The 18,019-nt window shown below is 44.8% G+C and overlaps 1 protein-coding gene across 3 annotated transcripts in view; it reads left to right on the top strand.

Moving 5' to 3' along the window:
• Positions 1-451: 451 nt before the first annotated feature.
• The window catches only part of KLF12 (KLF transcription factor 12), a 243,577-nt gene continuing 226,009 nt past the window's right edge, over positions 452-18,019 (top strand). The window contains exon 1 of one of the 3 annotated variants that reach the window (XM_082221431.1): positions 452-639. The gene's annotated coding sequence lies outside the window, so the exon portion shown is untranslated. Of the gene's footprint in view, positions 640-706; positions 903-18,019 lie in introns of those variants that run through there. The other 2 variants (XM_082221433.1, XM_082221432.1) reach the window with 2 other exon arrangements.

The following is an 18,019-nucleotide window of genomic DNA, read 5'->3' on the forward strand; positions in this document are numbered from 1 at the left end:
CTCCCCCGGCTCCCCTCTCCTCCTCCGCCGCCGCCCTTCGCATGCAACCGGGAGGCCGAGGCTGGGCGGAGAAGCCGGGCGTTTCCCCCGCAGCCTCCCCGAGTGGGCGTTTCCCTGGCACCCTCCCACCTCTGCCCGGGCACCGGGGACCCGCAGATGCCGCCGCCCACGCGCCCCTCCTCCTCCTCCCTCTCCGCCCATTGATGGTTGGGGGGGGGCTCTGCCCTCCCCAGGCAGTAAAGCCCTTCCTCTGGGGCGGGAGCTGTCGCTTGCATTCCAAGCCGCGCTTGCATTGCATTCTTCCCCCACCCGACCCCACCCCGCCACCTTTTGGGTGGAGCAAGGGAGGGAGGGCTTTTGTTTGGGTTTGTGGTGCCTCCTCCCCGCCCAGCCCCACCGCCCTCCTCCTCCTCCTCGTCCTCCTCCGCCCACCCCCACCTTGAGGGCAAGGAGAGAGGGAGAGAAGCCGCCTCTGCCGCATCGCATCTCTCCCCTCCCATCGGCCCACCCTCACCGGGCCCCAATGCAATCCGATGCGTCCCCGGTAAGGTTCCGCTGCTGCGCTACATTGTGCCCTCTCTTGTTTCGGGAGCCTCCACCCACCGGCCCACCCTACATTTAGCACATCATGTGATCCGGGTAAGTCATTTGCAAGTACAACAGTTCTCTGTGTTGGCCCCCCCTCCCCTCCCTTTCCATCCCCCCCCCCATTCATTTCCTGAGAGCTGCATAGAGCTGATGAGGGGAGACGGGGAGTGTGTGCGTGTGGATGAGGCACCCGGATTTTGTGTGTGTGTGTGTGTGTGTGAATGTGTGGGTAAGTGAGTGAGAGCCAGAGGAAAAAGAGAGGGGGACCTTTATAAGGGAAAGAAAATTTCTTCAGCTCTGCAGCTCCTGCTCAGGTCTGTGCCTCTTTAGTTTCTTCTCGAAACAAACCTAAAGAAAAATAATCTGGGTCCCTTGTGCTGTCCCGCCCAGGCACTGCGTTTTCTCTTTGGGGAGGGGGTTTGGAGTTTGTTTGTTTTTTTAAAAGAAAAAATCTAAAGAAGTGTTTGGGCTCTTATTGGAGGCGTGGGTTTTTAACGAGGGCAAAAAAGGGGCTTCTTTCTTCACCTAGCCAAGGAAAATATACTATTGGGACATTCTCAGTCCTGCTAAGGGGAATCCTCTTAAGATAATGCATGTTAAGCAGTGTAAATTGACATTGGGGGAAACTGTTGGCTCCAATATTGGGGGGGGGCGAGGTTTGAGAGGGAAACAAAAACAGCAGGTTGAATTGGGAGTTGTGCTGTACTAGTTTGTCACTCAGTTATTTGCCTGGGTGTCTGTGAGGGGAGAGATCGGCCAGCAAAGGGTTAAGGTTCTGATGACACTTTCTCGGTCTTAATTGTGCTACAACCATTATTGTTCTGGTAATAATGGTATGGAACTGTCACTTGCCACAATATTGCTCGTGCAATGGAGATTTTTTTTTTTAGGGTGGGGGGAACAGATGGTTTCTGACTGGCACTCCCCCCAACCCCCACCTTTCCATTAAGGTAGCCCTGGCTGGAGTTGACAAAGGGAGAAGTTTGCGTTTAGACTACTAGTGATGAATATTTGAGATCCAGCCTGGTAACTGTGCTACTAGTCTCAATATAAGCTTGTGGAAATGTGAGAGTACTGACCTGGGTGCCATGAGCTGGTGTAATTGCTGGAAGTTCATATGCAGAAAGAACCAATTCTTATTTGGCTCGCTGTCCTTAGAACTTCTGATGAACTTTTTTAAAAGTGAAAAGTGGAAGGAGGGGAGCCAAACACTTCATGAAAAAAGCAGATGAAGCGTCCTCGCCTTGTATTGCTTTGTGCAGCATTCTCATTCTCTTAACATTTCCCTCTCTACGGACAAGATTCATACTTTAACAACAGTTATGAAAATTCAGCTGATTTCAAAGCTTGCAGTGGTGGTCTCTTAAATATATAAGTACAGTAGAATGCATAATCTGGATAAACTTGCTGTAGTTGGCATTGCCAGTGCTCAATACAGGTTCTTCTTCCAGCTATTTCAAAGCAATGTATTGCATGCATTATTTAATTTCAAACCTGCTTGTATGTATGTATGTATGTTTGTTTGTTTGCTTCTCTCTCACCCCCCCCCATTGAATAAGCATTACCAAGCTCTTCGTGGAAGCATTTGTATTTACATCAAAAGCATGTGCATAAGCTGTTACGCCAGACATATGCCAATCAAGCAAACGTCACGCTTTAAAACCACCTAGACTTGCTCCATTCCCTCTTTTTACTGGAGGACAGAGTTGGTTAGCTAAGTAAATGGTCTGGTCTGAAATGCGTGTCTCATAATGGGTGGGACGAATGGTGCTTCACTTTGCGAAGAGGAGTGGTCATCTTTTCAATGCAGGGTGTAACCCTTTTTGTCAGGCTCCTGTTATTTTTTAAGGATGTTGCAACAGAGAAAGAGAGATGGGGGGAGAGAGAAACAGAAGGCAACTGTTCAGTTTTAGCATTGGCAGCCTTTTCCTTGCTGTGCTTTACTTCTGAAAGTGCTTAAGATGGAGTTGCCTGCTGGAGAACAAAGATGTGAGACTGAAAAGATGCTTGAAGGCTAACACCTTGTTGTTCTGTGCCATGAGTTAGGTCGTTTGGCTCACAAAATCCTGCTTTGATTGGCTGACAGCCGGGGAAACAAATTGGCCCAATTTAAGAGTCATGTGGTGAGGAGTGGGCTGGAGATGTCGGTTTCCATGGTGTCCTCACTCCCCCTCCCCACCCAGGCTCCAGTATCTTGGCAGGTAGGAATTCATGGCAGTCTTACAAGGCTTCTTTATATGGCCCTGGTATGTGAGCTCCATTTTCTGCCTAGCCTTCAGCCTCAGCCTTGAAATGAAACAGGAGCAGTGAAGTGTGTATATGTGTGTGTGTGCGCGCACACACACACACCCCTCTGGTGTCAGCAATGGCACTGAAAAGCTTCAGAGATGGGATAGCACAGATACTTCATTGGGTGTTCAGATAAAGTAAATACAAGCTGAATTCCTTCCCTTATGACACAGCACACTTATGTTTGTCGAAGTGCATCGCTAGTTGGGAAACGGAGCCCTGGCACATTGTTAGAAGTGTTCGGCATACTCTCTCCATACCTGGCAAAGTGAGGCAAGTATTTTCCCTCCCTCCCTCTCTTTTTCTGTCCCTTCACTACGTATTTGAGCGCACTGGAGAGCTTGCTTTCTGAGCGGCACTATTTTCCCTCTGCCTCATGCGCAAACACAATGATGTCACTTTCCTTTTCTGCTCTCGGGTGGGTGGGTGGGGGGAAGAAGAGGGCTGGGCCACTCCTATTTGCTCTCAGGTCACGCATGGTGTTTCCTAGGGCTACTGCGGATACCATTGTCGGGGTCAGGAGTTTCTTCTCCTACGGAATCGAAGGTGACGCTGAGGAAGGAGCAGTGGGTGGCAGCGGGGGCAACTTCTGGCCGTGCTCTGCATATCTCGGATGGGTTGTGTAAGAAGAACTCTCAGGATGAGGGGGTGGGGAGATGTTGCAGTCTTCTTTTACCTGTGCCAGGCAGGGGTTAAGTGATTTTTGTCAAATGAGGGATTGCAAAAGCAGGAAAAACCTCCCCCCCCCCCACAACTCAGCCACTCCCTCTGGATCTCTATACCACTCGTGTAATGTTATATTTAGGATTTCTTCCCTTGCTGCCTTGGAACACATATTTGCGTAATTCCCATACATATGCATTTGCCCTCCCCAAATTGCAGTCCTCTTCTTAAAAAATCCTCCTTCGAAATGCAATGCTGAATGTGCACAACTGCCTTCTAAGCAGGCTTTTATGGACCTCTGGGCGAAAGGTATCTCTCTCCCCCCCCCCCAGCAAGAACTCCTGCAATCGTTAATCCACCTCCTCGCCTTTGCTCCCAAGCACCAGGACAGCTGTAAGGATTGTGAATTGGGATCTCTCCAGGGTGAGCACTCAGTTTCATGGGTCTTTCTGGACTGGGCAGGGTGAGGAGGAGCTTTACAGTAGGGCTAGATCACCCCTTTCGTATGCCAAACGCCTCCACTTCAGTATCGAAAGGATTTCAGGCAGTAGCATGTGGGGAAGGACCATGACCTGCTGCTGCCAGCCAGAGAATACCAGGCTGCTAGATGGACCAGTGTTGCAATTTTCTATAAGGTGGTTTCATGGCTCCATCCACAACTTACAGACCTGCCTAGTCTTCCCAGGCGCTCACATCGGCTGCAGTAGCTCATATGGGCAGCCAGATTCCAACCCACGTCACAACTCAGTCCGTGTGGTGTTTTCATTTTTGCTTAAAATATTGCAATTTTATCTTTGCTTGCAAGTGACCTTGCAAACGTGTGGGTGGGGTCGGAGGCAAGGCAGGGATTTTACCAAAAGGAGAGTGCGGTACCTTGAGACTAGATCGTGAAAAAGTGGCCTTGAAGAAAATGTGGTTGGCAGTTTTAGCTTTTTCTGAGCCGGAAAGTATATAACAAGCTATCTAAGGCACCCAGGTGAAGTGGTGAAATAAGCCCCTGTGAAAATAATTAATTAAAAAGATCCCAGTACGGAGGAAGGAAGGACAAAGACCATGTCCAGGAAGTGTGACGGTGCAAGGAAGGCCCCAAACAAAATTTGTATTGCTTGAAGGAAACACAAGATGATGTGTGAGAGACTGGAGAGGATTGGTGGGGCGGGGGGACAGGAAATAGAATGCAAACTCTGACATATCTCAGGGTGTGGTGTGAACTGTGTCCCCCTCCCATTAATAGCAGCAGATGGCGTGAAAAACAGCTGGTCTGAAGGCACCGGTGGTGGAAGCCGAGAGCAGGAAGTGTCCTTCTGAATGCAGCAGAGGGCTTTGGACTGGAGTTGAGAAGGAGGTGGGGAAGACAGCAGCAGGAAGGAGAAATTCTTTAACCAGTGGGGGCTCCTATGTTGGCTTGGAAAAGGAGTTCAGAAATTGGAAAGTGAACAGTACTGCTGTTATTTATCTGAAAGTCTTGTCAGCCAGCCAGACATGCAAAGGGAGGGTGGGTTGAGGGTTGAGGCCAAGCATATAAAGTGATATATTCAGGCTTCTCTGCTGATTTTTTTTTAATGATAGGCCGCTAATATAAGCAGAACAGCTTAACTCCCCATAACAAGCTTTTCCTTTAATTTTGTTAAGAGGGAAGGATATTACATTCAAAGGCTGCTTTTATCATGGTCCCTTATGCAGAGGAGATAAAGGGTTTTCTGACCCCCTCTTAAAATATGCACTTGTTAGTGTGGAGAGATCCCATCCTCCTGTTGCACCAAAAAGATCGGGAGGAAGAAGTTATTCTGGGGCATTCTTATATGATGCATGATCTTTGTTTACTCTGATGGCATTGCCTTAGGTTGAGAGAGGAAGACCCACACCTTTTCTTAGTGATTTCTGAGACAGGAAGACTAGACCCACAGAATGCTAAGTCTCAAAAGGTGTGTGTGTGTGTGTGTGTGTTGTACAGGGGACACGCTGCATCATTTTGTAGTGCATCAAAACCTGCTGGGACTGAAAGCTTTCAGCTAGGAGGTTGCAGTGGGTCTGTGCTGTTTGTCCTGGTCTGCACTGAACCTGTGGTTGCCAGCTAGGCATGTTTGCTTTCCGCACAGGCTCTGAGGCTGGCACAGCTGCGCATCGTTCCTGCTTATGGAGAAGGCTGCCTTTTGTTCAAGGGAATGCAGTGCTTCAGCTATGACTCTTCTCTAAGGGAGCCTTTAGGATAGGTCCACAGGAAACACTGGCCCATTTTTTCCTCCATATCTATTTGTGTGGGGTCAGGGGGCAAGGAAAGGTCCTTCAAATTCTCCTTTCCATTTTGCAAAACTTCCCAGCCCTATGTGCCTAGAATAAGTCTTACTCTCTTTGGGAGTTCAGGAAAGTGGATATGCACCAAGCTAGTTTTAGCTTAGCACTGTATTGGGAGAGAACAAGTGAAGTGGATCTCTGCCTCTCTGACCCAATTGCCCATGGCTAAGGAATCTCATGCATGGAGGCCACCACTCCAGTGTTAGAAACTCAGATATATAAGCTATGGCTCCTTAAACCAGGGTTCCCCATCCCTATCTCTGCCCACTACACAAACATTGGAAGCCCATTTGCCATGGTTATTTGAAAAAAAGATGGTGCAGGACTGATGAATTGTGGGATTAAATGCTTCCATATTCAAGACTGGCCTGGGTCAAATTTTAGGAGTGGCAAACTTGTTTGGACAGATACAAAACAAAACAAAACAAAACACCAAAGGTAAGCATTCAAAGCAATCCAAAAAGAGAGATAAAATCTCAAGCTGGAATTTATTAGTTAAAAATGTGGATTTATTAGTAAACAAAAAGAAAGGCCAAACACATTTTGGCCTCTAGTTGTTTTAGGCCATTATCAGGAGCTATAAAATGAACAACATCTCACATAAATTTTAAACAGTTAAAAACCAATCAAATAACTTTTGAGTAAGTATATATAAACATATCCATAAATTATATAAAATTTGTTTACTTGGTTTCAAATGGTTGACTTTTTGTGACGTCGTGTTCCTTTTACAGCCCTTCATGAGGGCCTAAAAGAAGTGTTGGACTATTTTTTTACAAATAAGTCTACAAATAAGTAGACCAATATTTTCATTTGTATATCACAAAAATAGCATAATAAATGTGGAAAAACATCTACAACATATGTTTCATTATTAGTGATCAATGTATAAATTCTTGGTTTGAACAATTAGGAAGAAAAAGAAGGGGAGTGATAAGTGGGCTGGGATTGTGTGGTTATGCTTCTATTATTCTACTTCGTGTGTGAGAGGGGTTGTGTCAGCGTACTTGTATGGGTTGTCTTACTATTCACTTGTTGTATTTCCTTGGTGGGTGAGAGAGGTTGGATGTGGCTTAGGTTGGTTGTCTTTGGTTGGCTGTAGTGAGAATTGTTTTCGTTTGTGAGTGGCGTGTGAGTGTTTACAGTAATACGTCCGCGAATGTTCGCCTTGTCTAGCATCCATTCCGGTGAACGTCCGCAGCAAACCTGGAAGTAACGGAATGGGTTACTTCCGGGTTTGCCGCTCGCGCATGCGCAGAAGCTCTAAATCACACATGCACAGAAGCACAAACCACTCCGTGCACATGCACAGACATGGCGCTTTGCCCTGCATCCGTTTCAGCTAGCAGCTGGGGCTCCAGATCGGATCCCGGTCACAAAACAAGGTATGACTGTATTTTTGAATCAGGTTAGCCGGATTGATTCGTATGCTCTTGGGGGATTCTTGTTGTTGTCTTGTTGAGCTGTGTATGTGATAAAGGGGAACCAAACCAGGGTGAAGGCGTCTTCTTCCATTTGTGTTGGGCTGTGTTTTAATCAATAAAAACCAGCTGCAGCATCTTCAGATTTCGTATCTCTTTATGGAAAATAGTCCAAGATAACACCCCTCCTAAAACTACTGAAAGCCTGTTGCCACTGGTATCTTGGAGGTCTTTTTCTTACACCTCGGCCCCCTAGCAGTTACTGGAGGAGGATTCTGATTAGTGTGTGTAATTCGCCATTTAATGTTCTCTGAGCAGTGAAAAGGCCATAGGGATGCTTGTTTGCAGTTATTAAGTGCTTGCCAAGTGCTTCCTTCCTCCCTTTTTTGGGGAAGGTTCATTGCAACAAAGGCAGAGAAGTTTGCGGCAAGTTTGGTCGTGTTGGATTTCCCATCGTAGCTATAAATGGGGGCAGCCTCCCAAGCAGTGGCGGCTTTCCTTTTTTCGTTGCGAGCTTTGTTTTCTCAAACTCAAACACTAGATCCTGCAACTGTATTAGGCTTCACCACCTCATCTCAAAAATTCTGACGCAAAAAAAGGGCTTTTGGAGCCTGGAGGTATGCATCAGGTTAGAAAGGATACAGTGCACAATCTGATGAGGTGTAGGTGGAGCCAGGTGAAATCTGGCAGAATCCTGAATTGTACTGGCTTTTCTGTTGTCAGAATTGGTTGCCTGTTAGAATGCTTTATTTACTGGTGAAATGCTGGCTGGCTGGCAGTCCTGTTTGCTCCTGCATCTGTGTGGAAAGGGAACCTCCAGCTATTCTTATGGGCTCTTTTGTCGAAGTGGGTTGGACCCGTGTATGTGCCAGTGTGCCAGATTTAGTTCTGTATTTTTAATTTTAAGTCTGTTGCGCGGGACTCTGCCCACTTCATTTTGCAAGGTGAAGCCCATGGTTTTAACCTTCTCTCCAGTAGAAGGGGAAAACATAATGTCCCCCCACCCCAGGAAATGAGGTCTTGTTTTGGGGTTGGAGTGGTGGTAGAGTTGGAAAAGCACTGGTGGAGCAGGGAAACCTTGACTTTCTAAACTCTTGGCTAATGGTTGTACGGCTGCAGCCTTCATGAGTTGTGAAAAGATGCAAGGAGATGACAATTTTCAAGGAAGAGACATAACACTGTATAAAAGACATAGAGGAATGGAATTAATCCATTGTTATGGACTTTGGCTAGGGACGCGGGTGGCGCTGTGGGTTAAACCACAGAGCCTAGGACTTGCCAATCAGAAGGTCGGCGGTTTGAACCCTAATCCCCGCAATGGGGTGAGCTCCTGTTGTTTGGTCCCAGCTCCTGCCAACCTAGCAGTTCGAAAGCATGAAGTGCAAGTAGATAAATAGGTACTGCTCCACTGGGAAGGTAAATGGCATTTCCATGCGCTGCTGTGGTTCGCCAGAAGCGGCTTAGTCATGCTGGCCACATGACCCGGAAGAGGACGAACGCCAGCTCCCTCGGCCTATAGAACGAGATGAGCGCCGCAACACCAGAATCATCCACGACTGGACCTAATGGTCAGGGGTACCTTTGCCTATACCTATGGACTTTGGCTACACTCTGACAAAAATATATGTTGTCTGCAACATGAAAACTCTTGGTTTTAAAGGATAACTTTCTGTGCAGCAAAAGATTTGCTTTTTGGTGTTTAACCTTGTAGGTGCGTAATAGATAATCTCATCTTTTCTTTTCTCCAGTAGGGAAATATACTTTTAATATAAGTCTTGTGTTCTAGTTGGTTAAAAGCATTTTGCACTTGAGTGCCATGGATGAAATTTTGTTTATTTGTTATAAAAGCACAGAGAAGTTTCTCGTGGCTTTAAAAGGGGGCTTCTGGGAGTAGAGATCAGGCAGGAGTGGTATTTGAGCAATCATAGCGCCAAAGTGATTGTTTTACTTAACATCACTAACACAGCTCTGTTGAAGTCTTGGCAGAAGTTGTTGTTTCAGTTAATAGCATGTGGTTCCTGAAAGTGGTATGCTGTATCTCTTAGTGTGGGGAGGGGAAAGGAGGGTAGCCACAAATGCTGCAGCTGTTGCTTAACCTATAAGTCTTGGCTAGGAAATTATCTGTGGGGAAGGAAATGATGGAAGCTGGGTGACCTGGCAGGCTTGGGCAGAACTCTTGACCTGATCCTCCTCCCATTTCTGCCCAGTTTAAACGCTTCTTTGTCCCATTTCCTCTTCAGCCCATTGTTGACTTATATTCTGTTGCCTCCAAAACTATATTTCTTTTTTTTAAATAAATATTTATTAAGAATTTTCCATTTTAAAAAGCCAAAAAGAAAAAACAAAAAGAAAAATTAAAAACATATACAGTTTACAATCCTTATTTTCTATAACATATTTCCCTGACTTCCCTGCACCTCCCCTTCTTATATTCCAATTCAAATTGTAAATTCAACAAGTTCTTATCCCCAATTTTTAACCTTTTTATACTTAATTCATTTTAAAAAACCAATTTTACCTTATAAACCTCAAAATTTATACCTCAGTACTCATTCTTAAATCCTTTTTTCTAAAGTCGACCCAAATTCCCTTCCACGAATTCCCCACTTTTCATACTGATAACAGACCAGAATAAAAAGAAAAAGACAAATTATAATTATATACCCTTTGGATCCCCAAACCCCACCCCCAAAACTATATTTCTTACTCATCTCAAGATGCAAGTGTGCAGGACATGTATGGCAACACTGGGCCTTTGTGTCCATATACCACAGACAAATAAGAAAAAGAAAAAAAAAGATTCTAAGCAAACCCAGATTCTAAAGTACATTTGCTTATTTTGAGCTATGTTAGATTATTTTATATAACATTCATGTTTCAACGTTGGGAGTTTAATTTTGGGGCAAATAAGACCATGGTAGTAATGTGTATATAGATGGAGAGAAGTTCATGGGAAAGGCCATAGCTTAGTGCTTTGCATGCAGATAGATCAGTGGTCTGATAAGACAGCTTCCTGTGTTCCTATGGAAAGATGGGTTAGATGGATTGGGAAGCAGCAGTGCCTATAGCCGTAGGAATGAAATCAAGAAAGAGGGAAGAGAAGAGTTCCCTACCCAATAACCGCTGAAAGCCCTCTTCTATACCTCTGTTGGTTCTGAATTGTCACCAAATATGCTTGGGTGCTCCTAAGCTTTCTCAGATGTTCATGACAGCTAGGAACTTGTATCTAGAATGGAAAGGGTTATACTGATGGGGATAAATTCAGTGCTGGTAGGACAGAACTGCAGTTGGATTGAAAATGCAGCTGTCCCAGCCACGTCTAGCCCAGAAAGTACCACACATAAGTACTAACTCCATTTATCAATCTCTGTCATTGCGATGACTTGGGCTGGCGTAGTAGCAAATGGAGCCCAACTTCTTGTAAACAAAATTTCTCACGTATTCATGGGATTTCCCAGATGGAGGCGCAGCTTGACACACATGGTGCTTCCAGAACATATAGAATTGAGCGCTATCAGGAATGACCTGGGACCAAGACTGGCACATTTATTGAGTACCTACAACTACATAGGCAGGTGGACAGCTGTGGCCTCCAGCATCTATTTTGGAGGCCATTACTATTTCATTCTGATTTGTGACTGTTTTCTAAGTAGCAGTGCCTTTTATCACTCCTTGAGGTGGGCCAGGCTTCAATTTCTCATATTTTGGGCAAGTTGTTTCATTCAGCGGACATGCCCATCCAATCTAGATTTGGTGCTTCTCACTGTTGTATTGAAACACCGGTCAATTGACTACGTCTGTGTTGACTTCAAGGAAAATCGGACAAGAAATTCCTTTTATATATGGCAGTCCACCATTCATTACTACACCATGAAATCATCTGATAGCAATGGGGAATGAGGTCCTCTTCTCCCCAGTCTTTCAGGGGTCATGCATGCCCCCAAATCTAGGAGCAGATACTCCTTCCCTTGCAACTCTTTTCAGAGAGTTATTTCCCTCAATGGAGACAGATGGCCTGGATCTCCACACACGCTACAACTGGAGGCATCTCTGAACAGGGACATGGGGATAAGGAGGTGCACAGTCTGTCGTCACCATGGCACAAGTCAGCAGCTTCCTTTTCTGTGATGAGGAATCTCCATGTGATCTGACATGGTACTTCTTTTCAACGCTTCTGTCAAGGATGCTTTAGCTGAGATTCATACATTGCTGGGAGTTGGACTAGATGACCCTATGATTCTGAAAGTCTATAGTTTTTTTGTAACTTGAAATGATAAGGAAGACCAGAGTCAATAAGGTGTTCAGTGTTTGGCAATTATTTGACTGGCAGAACAAAGCAAAACAAATAACTGTTCTTCACCTTGTAGCTGCTGGAGAGTCCTCAAGTTGTTTTGTGATTTCTTCATGTTGTTCATTGGTTAACAGAGAAGCTGAACCACAGTGGGAACCAAAATCCAGGTGTGCAGAGCCTCAGACTCCAAAGGCTCATCTACCACAGTGTTATCGCACTGCTATCTATTTTACAGCTTCCTATCCAACACCTGTTTTAACTTACTGGAGAAATAACGGATGCTATTGTTTTGGGTGTGTTTTTTTTTATTAACTTTAGTTCCTGCTGCATTGACTCAATGAAAAATAATTGAAAAGGTGAGGGTTTAGAGTGCTTTCTGAGAGGGAATGCTCAGAGCACCTGTGCAGTTCTCTATGTATGCTTAAATAGCTTTTGTTTTTACAAAATAGTATCTTCAGGTATGCATTTTTCAGTAGCATATGCCGTCTGTAGTGCATTTTCTGTACATTTAATATTAAGGAATTTATTTGCGCAAAAGTTTTATTTTTCATTTAATTCACTGTACAGATGTTTGGCTGTTTAGCATAGGGATGAATATCAGAAATGCGATCTTCATTGTAGCTGCAATCCTGTTGTCAGTTACCTGGGAGTAAGCCCTATTGAAACCAGTGGGACATTCATCTTAGGAGACAGATATAGGATTGTGCTCTGAGAATCTTGCTTTGATGGGAGAGATTGTAGCATAGGCCCCATCCCATATTGCTTTTTATCTACATTGGAGATTTGTACCACAGTGTATGGTCTTTAAGCGTACTTTTTCCCCTTTGCAGATTTAGAGTGGGTTAGAATACTGAAACACAGCCTAATAATTACGATGGAGTAACCAAAATATGATTGCTGGTTTTTAATGCCATGCAGACAACATGTTTCAGTGGCCTTCAGACAAATTAATTGGTAATGCCTTATTTTGTGCTGTTTTGGAAGATAAGTGTCTGTTTTGGGAGATGCATATCAATGATGGCACCTGAACTTAATCGTCTATCTCTATTCTCATTTGTTTTATAATAAATAATGTGTTCCAAGTTTAAGATCTCCCCTTTTCATGTTCACTTGAGGAGTGTTTCTCATCTGTTGATACTGCAGCGAGTGTTTAGAATGTCCAATTCCTTTCCACTCCCCTACCCCAAATCCATCTTTTGGTTAATTTCCATCTGAAAAGTAAGAATAGACAGTGAATTAGTTAAGCTTTCTGAAAAATGTTGGGGAAAGCAACTCTCAAACCATCTCCAGGAGACTTTGCGCTGAGAATTGCAGCCATTGCTTTTAAAGTCAATAAAAAGCTAATTGAAATCCCTTCCTGATGATTATCTAAGCCTTTTAACACACCTTCCCATGGCACATATATTTTTCCTGACATGTCTCTTTTCTATTGAAGGGATGTTCACTTTGCATTCCTGAAATTTCAGTACTTTCTTGGAGACTGGGTTGCTATGCTTACTAAAATAAAACAAAAAAAGAGTCTCCAACAAAAGGCGTATTGAAATGTGATGTAGGCCAAGACTTGACAATGTGGATTTTGTCCTATATCATGCATTCAATATCCTCAGGTACTTCACTTTCCCCTCTTGCTCCAGCCAGTTACCCCCAGTCCAGAAGTGGGGCTGTCCGTGAGTAACGTATGACCTGGTCTAGTCTTATGACTAATATTCAGTCTTTTAATGAATCTTATCAAGTACAGGGTTGTTGGCTTTGTGAGCAGGGTATAGGATCTGATTTTGAACACTCAGCATTGACAGACCAGTCATGAGACTAGACTATAATAGGCGGGTGGTGCTGTGGTGTAAACCACTGAGCCTTGGGCTTGCCGATCAGAAGGTCAGCGGTTCAAATCCCCGTGACAGCGTGAGCTCCCATTGCTTGGTCCCAGCTCCTGCCAACCTAGCAGTTCGAAAGCACGCCAAAGTTCAAGTAGATAAATAGGTACCGCTCCGGCGGGAAGGTAAACGATGTTTCCGTGCGCTGCTCTGGTTTCGCCAGAAGCGGCTTAGTCATGCTGGCCACATGACCCGGAAGGTGTCTTCAGACAAACGTCGGCTCCCTTGGCCAGTAAAGTGAGATGAACACCGCAACCCCAGAGTCGTCCGTGACTGGACTTAACTGTCAGGGATCCCTTTACCTTTACATTTAATAGCATTGCAGTGGCTCAGTGATCTTAAATAGGATTCAATAATGATTAATCAGTCTACATTTTTGTCTTTGAATTTTGTAAATGATAAATTACTTATTTACCAGTTTTTAAACTTCTTTTTACTTTGTGTGGGAAGGAGTAGTAGATGAGGGACCTCTTACCAGATCCATCAACCAAACCCCTCGCCCCGCCCAATCCTGATCTAGACTATCTCTGATATATGCTAGCAAAGGGCTGTGTAACCTAATATGGACTCATGTGTCTGTCTCTTAATTCGACAAAATAATTAACGTGTTCTCTTAACATAAATGGTAGAGTATTGAATTATGGAATTTGAAGGGGCAAAGCTTTGCAATAGAGCACAATTTTTATTTTATTTTTTAAAAAGATGACCAGAATCGTGTGTACTAGTCACAAACTCTTTTTCCAAGTGCTAATCTTTTGTTGTCAAAATGGCACCATCAATGGACAAATGGAACTCTATAAATTCTGTGAGTTTATGAAAATGTCGTTATTAGTTCTTAAAGCAGCATATTGAAACACCATTGAGGGGTTTTTTTGCAGCTCCACTGAGGGAGGTCCTTTTTCACCTAGAGCAGGGATGTCCAACCAGTAGATCGTGATCTACCGGTAGATCCCCAGCTGATCCTGGGAGATAGTGGGATCCTTATTGTGTACAAAAAATTACTGGGGGGGGGAGCTAAAAAACTCTGTGCAATCCTGCCCCCCAAAAGCTCAACAACTCTGGGCAACCCACCCGCCCCATTCAAGCTCCTCTTCCCTCCAATGACAATGGGTAGATCACTGCATTTTTTTTATACAGGGAGTAGATCACAGTCTCTTGGGAGTTGGAAATTCCTGGCCTAGAGATATCAGGGATTAAACCTGACATCTTTATGCAAAACTTGTGCACTGTATCTGAGAGCCCATCTGTGGTCTGCTAAGGGTGTTGAGAATGGTTGAGAGACCCCCTGTAACCCCCAGAAAGCTACAATTCCCAACGTTCCCTGGGAAGAGGGATGGACTGTTAAACCACTTTGGGAATGGTTACTCTCTGGGGAACATGGCCCTTCCTCAAGACAGCTTCACTCATGAACTTTAAAATAATCACTGCTTGCATCCGAAGGAACTGATCAGGGCTTTACAAAACACACCAATCAATCAATAGTTCATTTCCGCGCTTTTCTTCCTTGGCTCCTCCTTCTTCCCAACCTGACACCTTTCCCAGCATTCACGTTTATTTGGTTACGAGAGGTCCCTGCACAGAACTGGCTTTCAGAGCACACATTTACATTTGCAGTGATTTGTGTGTACATATTTGCATGTTATGGATGTGTCAATATATAGGTCCTTGGAGTCCTGAAATGGAAAATTTCTAGTGGAAATATATTACACTTGCTGTCAGAAGCACTCCTGTAAACCAGTGAGCAGAGTTATTTCCCCCAAGTTAGTACTTGTTTATGTAGTGAAATTTCATGTGGGAGCTGAGGGAAAGCTGTCGAGTACAGTAATTCCCAAACTATGAGTGGCTTGCAAGGAATATATTGAATAAATAAGAGTTCCTGTGAGGCCAAATGCCACAGCCCAGAGAAGATGGTCCATTGCTTCTCTGCATGATTCAGGGTTCTGAGCTTGCCTCTTTCAGGCTAGCCGGAGGGGTGCAGTTGTGCCATGTTTGAATACCACCCTGTATTCTAATTCTGATCCAGTTCTCTGAATGAGCTTGCTAAAGTAGCCAAAATGTCAAAAAGCCTGGGGAGGTCTGAGTTGGCATCCATCTGTCTTGGGAGACAATGGAAGAGTGTGCCTTCAGGGGTGAAGTCAAACCGTTGGAGAGTTACAGCGCCTGCTGTGGCTGTAGAGACCAATAGGGGAGAGAGATGTGTTGTTGCAGCTGGGGCAGATGAAGGCATCTGGTTTTGCTTTTGCTGCTGCACCATAATGTTTCTTCTTTCTGCACTCCTCTCAGGCGTCATTCCTCCTCTGGTCACCACTGTAGATAGACGACCTGACTGATTGTCTCCATATAACACCAAGATTTGCAGAAATACAAAAAAATGTATTTCTGTTGAGGGTGGGCAGCAGGGAACTGAAAACCCAAAGGGAGGAGAAATGGAATGGCGTGACGGCAGGAAAAGAAGGCAAGAGGAATTGAAATGTGGATGTAAAGGGCACACGCCCAATCTCTTGTTCTCTGGCCAGCCGTCAGCAACCACCAGTTCCTTACTGTTGCTCTCTGGCCTGCTAGGGGTGCTTGCTTTCTTGCCACCTTGCTCTGGGCAGCCGTCTGCCTGAGAAGAGAGAACATTGAAGGTTCTCTCCCAAACACAACATTTTGATTTGAGGCTCAACTTCTCTATAGTCTACCCAGGTGCTGAGTGATGATGGCTAGGCAGTCATATGCTGGGGTTACTGAGAAGCAAGAGGCAAGTATATAGGGATGTGGGTGGTGCTGTGGGTTAAACCGCAGAGCCTAGGACTTGCCGATCAGAAGGTCGGCAGTTCGAATCCCTGCGACGGGGTGAGCTCCCGTTGCTCGGTCCCTGCTCCTGCCAACCTAGCAGTTCGAAAGCACGTCAAAGTGCAAGTAGATAAATAGGTACCGCTCCGGAAGGAAGGTAAACGGCGTTTCCATGCGCTTCTCTGGTTTGCCAGAAGTGGCTTAGTCATGCTGGCCACATGACCCGGAAGCTGTACGCCGGCTCCCTCAGCCAATAAAGCGAGATGAGCGCTGCATCCCCAGAGCCGGCCACGACTGGACCTAATGGTCAGGGGTCCCTTTACCTTTACCTTTAAAAGGCAAGTACTGGCATGTTCAGCAAGTTGGGCAGAAGCGGAAAACAAAACTTTTTTGGGGAGAGGGGATCCTAAGCAGGAGAAAACCAGAACCACAACAAAATATCCCGATGGAGTATGCTCAGTGGCTGCAGAATGCTTGTTGGGCAGATCTGGAAACCCAGGGAAAGGGGAATGTACTAGAGTTCCGCTCAACTGTATTCAGGCAGAGATGACAGGAACCTGGAACAGGAGCGCTGCATACTGCAACATTTTATTGCAGGTCCCACTTGTTCATTTCTAATGAAGAGTTGGATTGCGCTCCCTCTAGAGGAGGCTACCCATTGCATTTGCACAAGTCACTCCTCTGGATTTCATCTCCTTCCAGTCAGGAGGCACACCCAGATGCTTGCGTAGTGCAAAAAACAAACAGTCCCAAGAGGTTCCTCTGGGATAGGTAATTTCTGTACTTTCCCATACTCTCCAAGTATATCTTTCTAAGTGCAAGAGTGAAGCGTGACTCCACATTCTAATTCAGAATAAACTGTCTTGGCTAATGGGAGCTTGAGAAACACAGTTGCAGCATTTGCCCTGGCATTTTGGAAAGAACTCTCCTTCTCTTCCATTGGTTGATTCTGCTCAGTTTGATTCTCTTGATGCCATTTGTATCACTGCGCACCCATTCATAGGGCTGATGTAGAAAATTACTGAGAGTTTTCCTCCCCCTTTTAAAGCGATTTAGTTATTGATTTTGTTAGCCTTTGGGACGCTGATTTATTTACTTAAAGCATTGCAAACCCCCACTTTCCCCACCATTAAAGGCACGGCACATATTATTTATAATTATTTTACATAAGAATATTATAAAATCAAGTGGACTTTAACATTACTACCACATAATATTCAGACCAAGTAGGTGGAAGCCGTGTTTTCCATTTTCTGTCAATGGCTATGAGCGCTAGAACTGTTATGGAAAAGAAAAGAAAGCCAGATGCTCGTTTTTACATAATTTTTGAACAAAAGGCATATAAATGTGAGTACATGCCTAGCTTTGACAAATAGAAATTAGGGCTGCCAGCCTAATGAGTTAATTTGCAGGAATCTGAATGCATAAAACCAATAGTTCTTAAGAAAAGTAACCGGCTTCCTGGATTTGAGCATAACCACAGCTTTACAAACTGCTCAGAAGACTTGCAGGCTGGTTTTTCTATGGGTTCCTCCTAGAGGCAAGGCAGGGGCCAGCAAAGATGCCAGCCGCACCTCTGTCCAATTCCTTTCCCCAGCTCTGTTGCCTGAGAAGGGTGAGTAACAAAGCAGACAACAGTTTAGAAGTGGAGGGGAGAAAGCAGGTTAATTCTACCTCTCAAATGGTGCCTGGTTAATTGGATACATCTTTAAAATCATTTGGGAAAGTCTTCAGACCGTTTGAGCAATTAAACGCTTTAGTCCTAGAAGGGACAGAATTTCCCCCCAAGAACCTTAACAGGTGGCTCTGCATTTTTTCTTTGT

This window comes from Podarcis vaucheri, assembly GCF_965113315.1.
Source record: "Podarcis vaucheri genome assembly, chromosome: 4".
Classification (NCBI taxonomy): Eukaryota; Metazoa; Chordata; class Lepidosauria; order Squamata; family Lacertidae; genus Podarcis; species Podarcis vaucheri.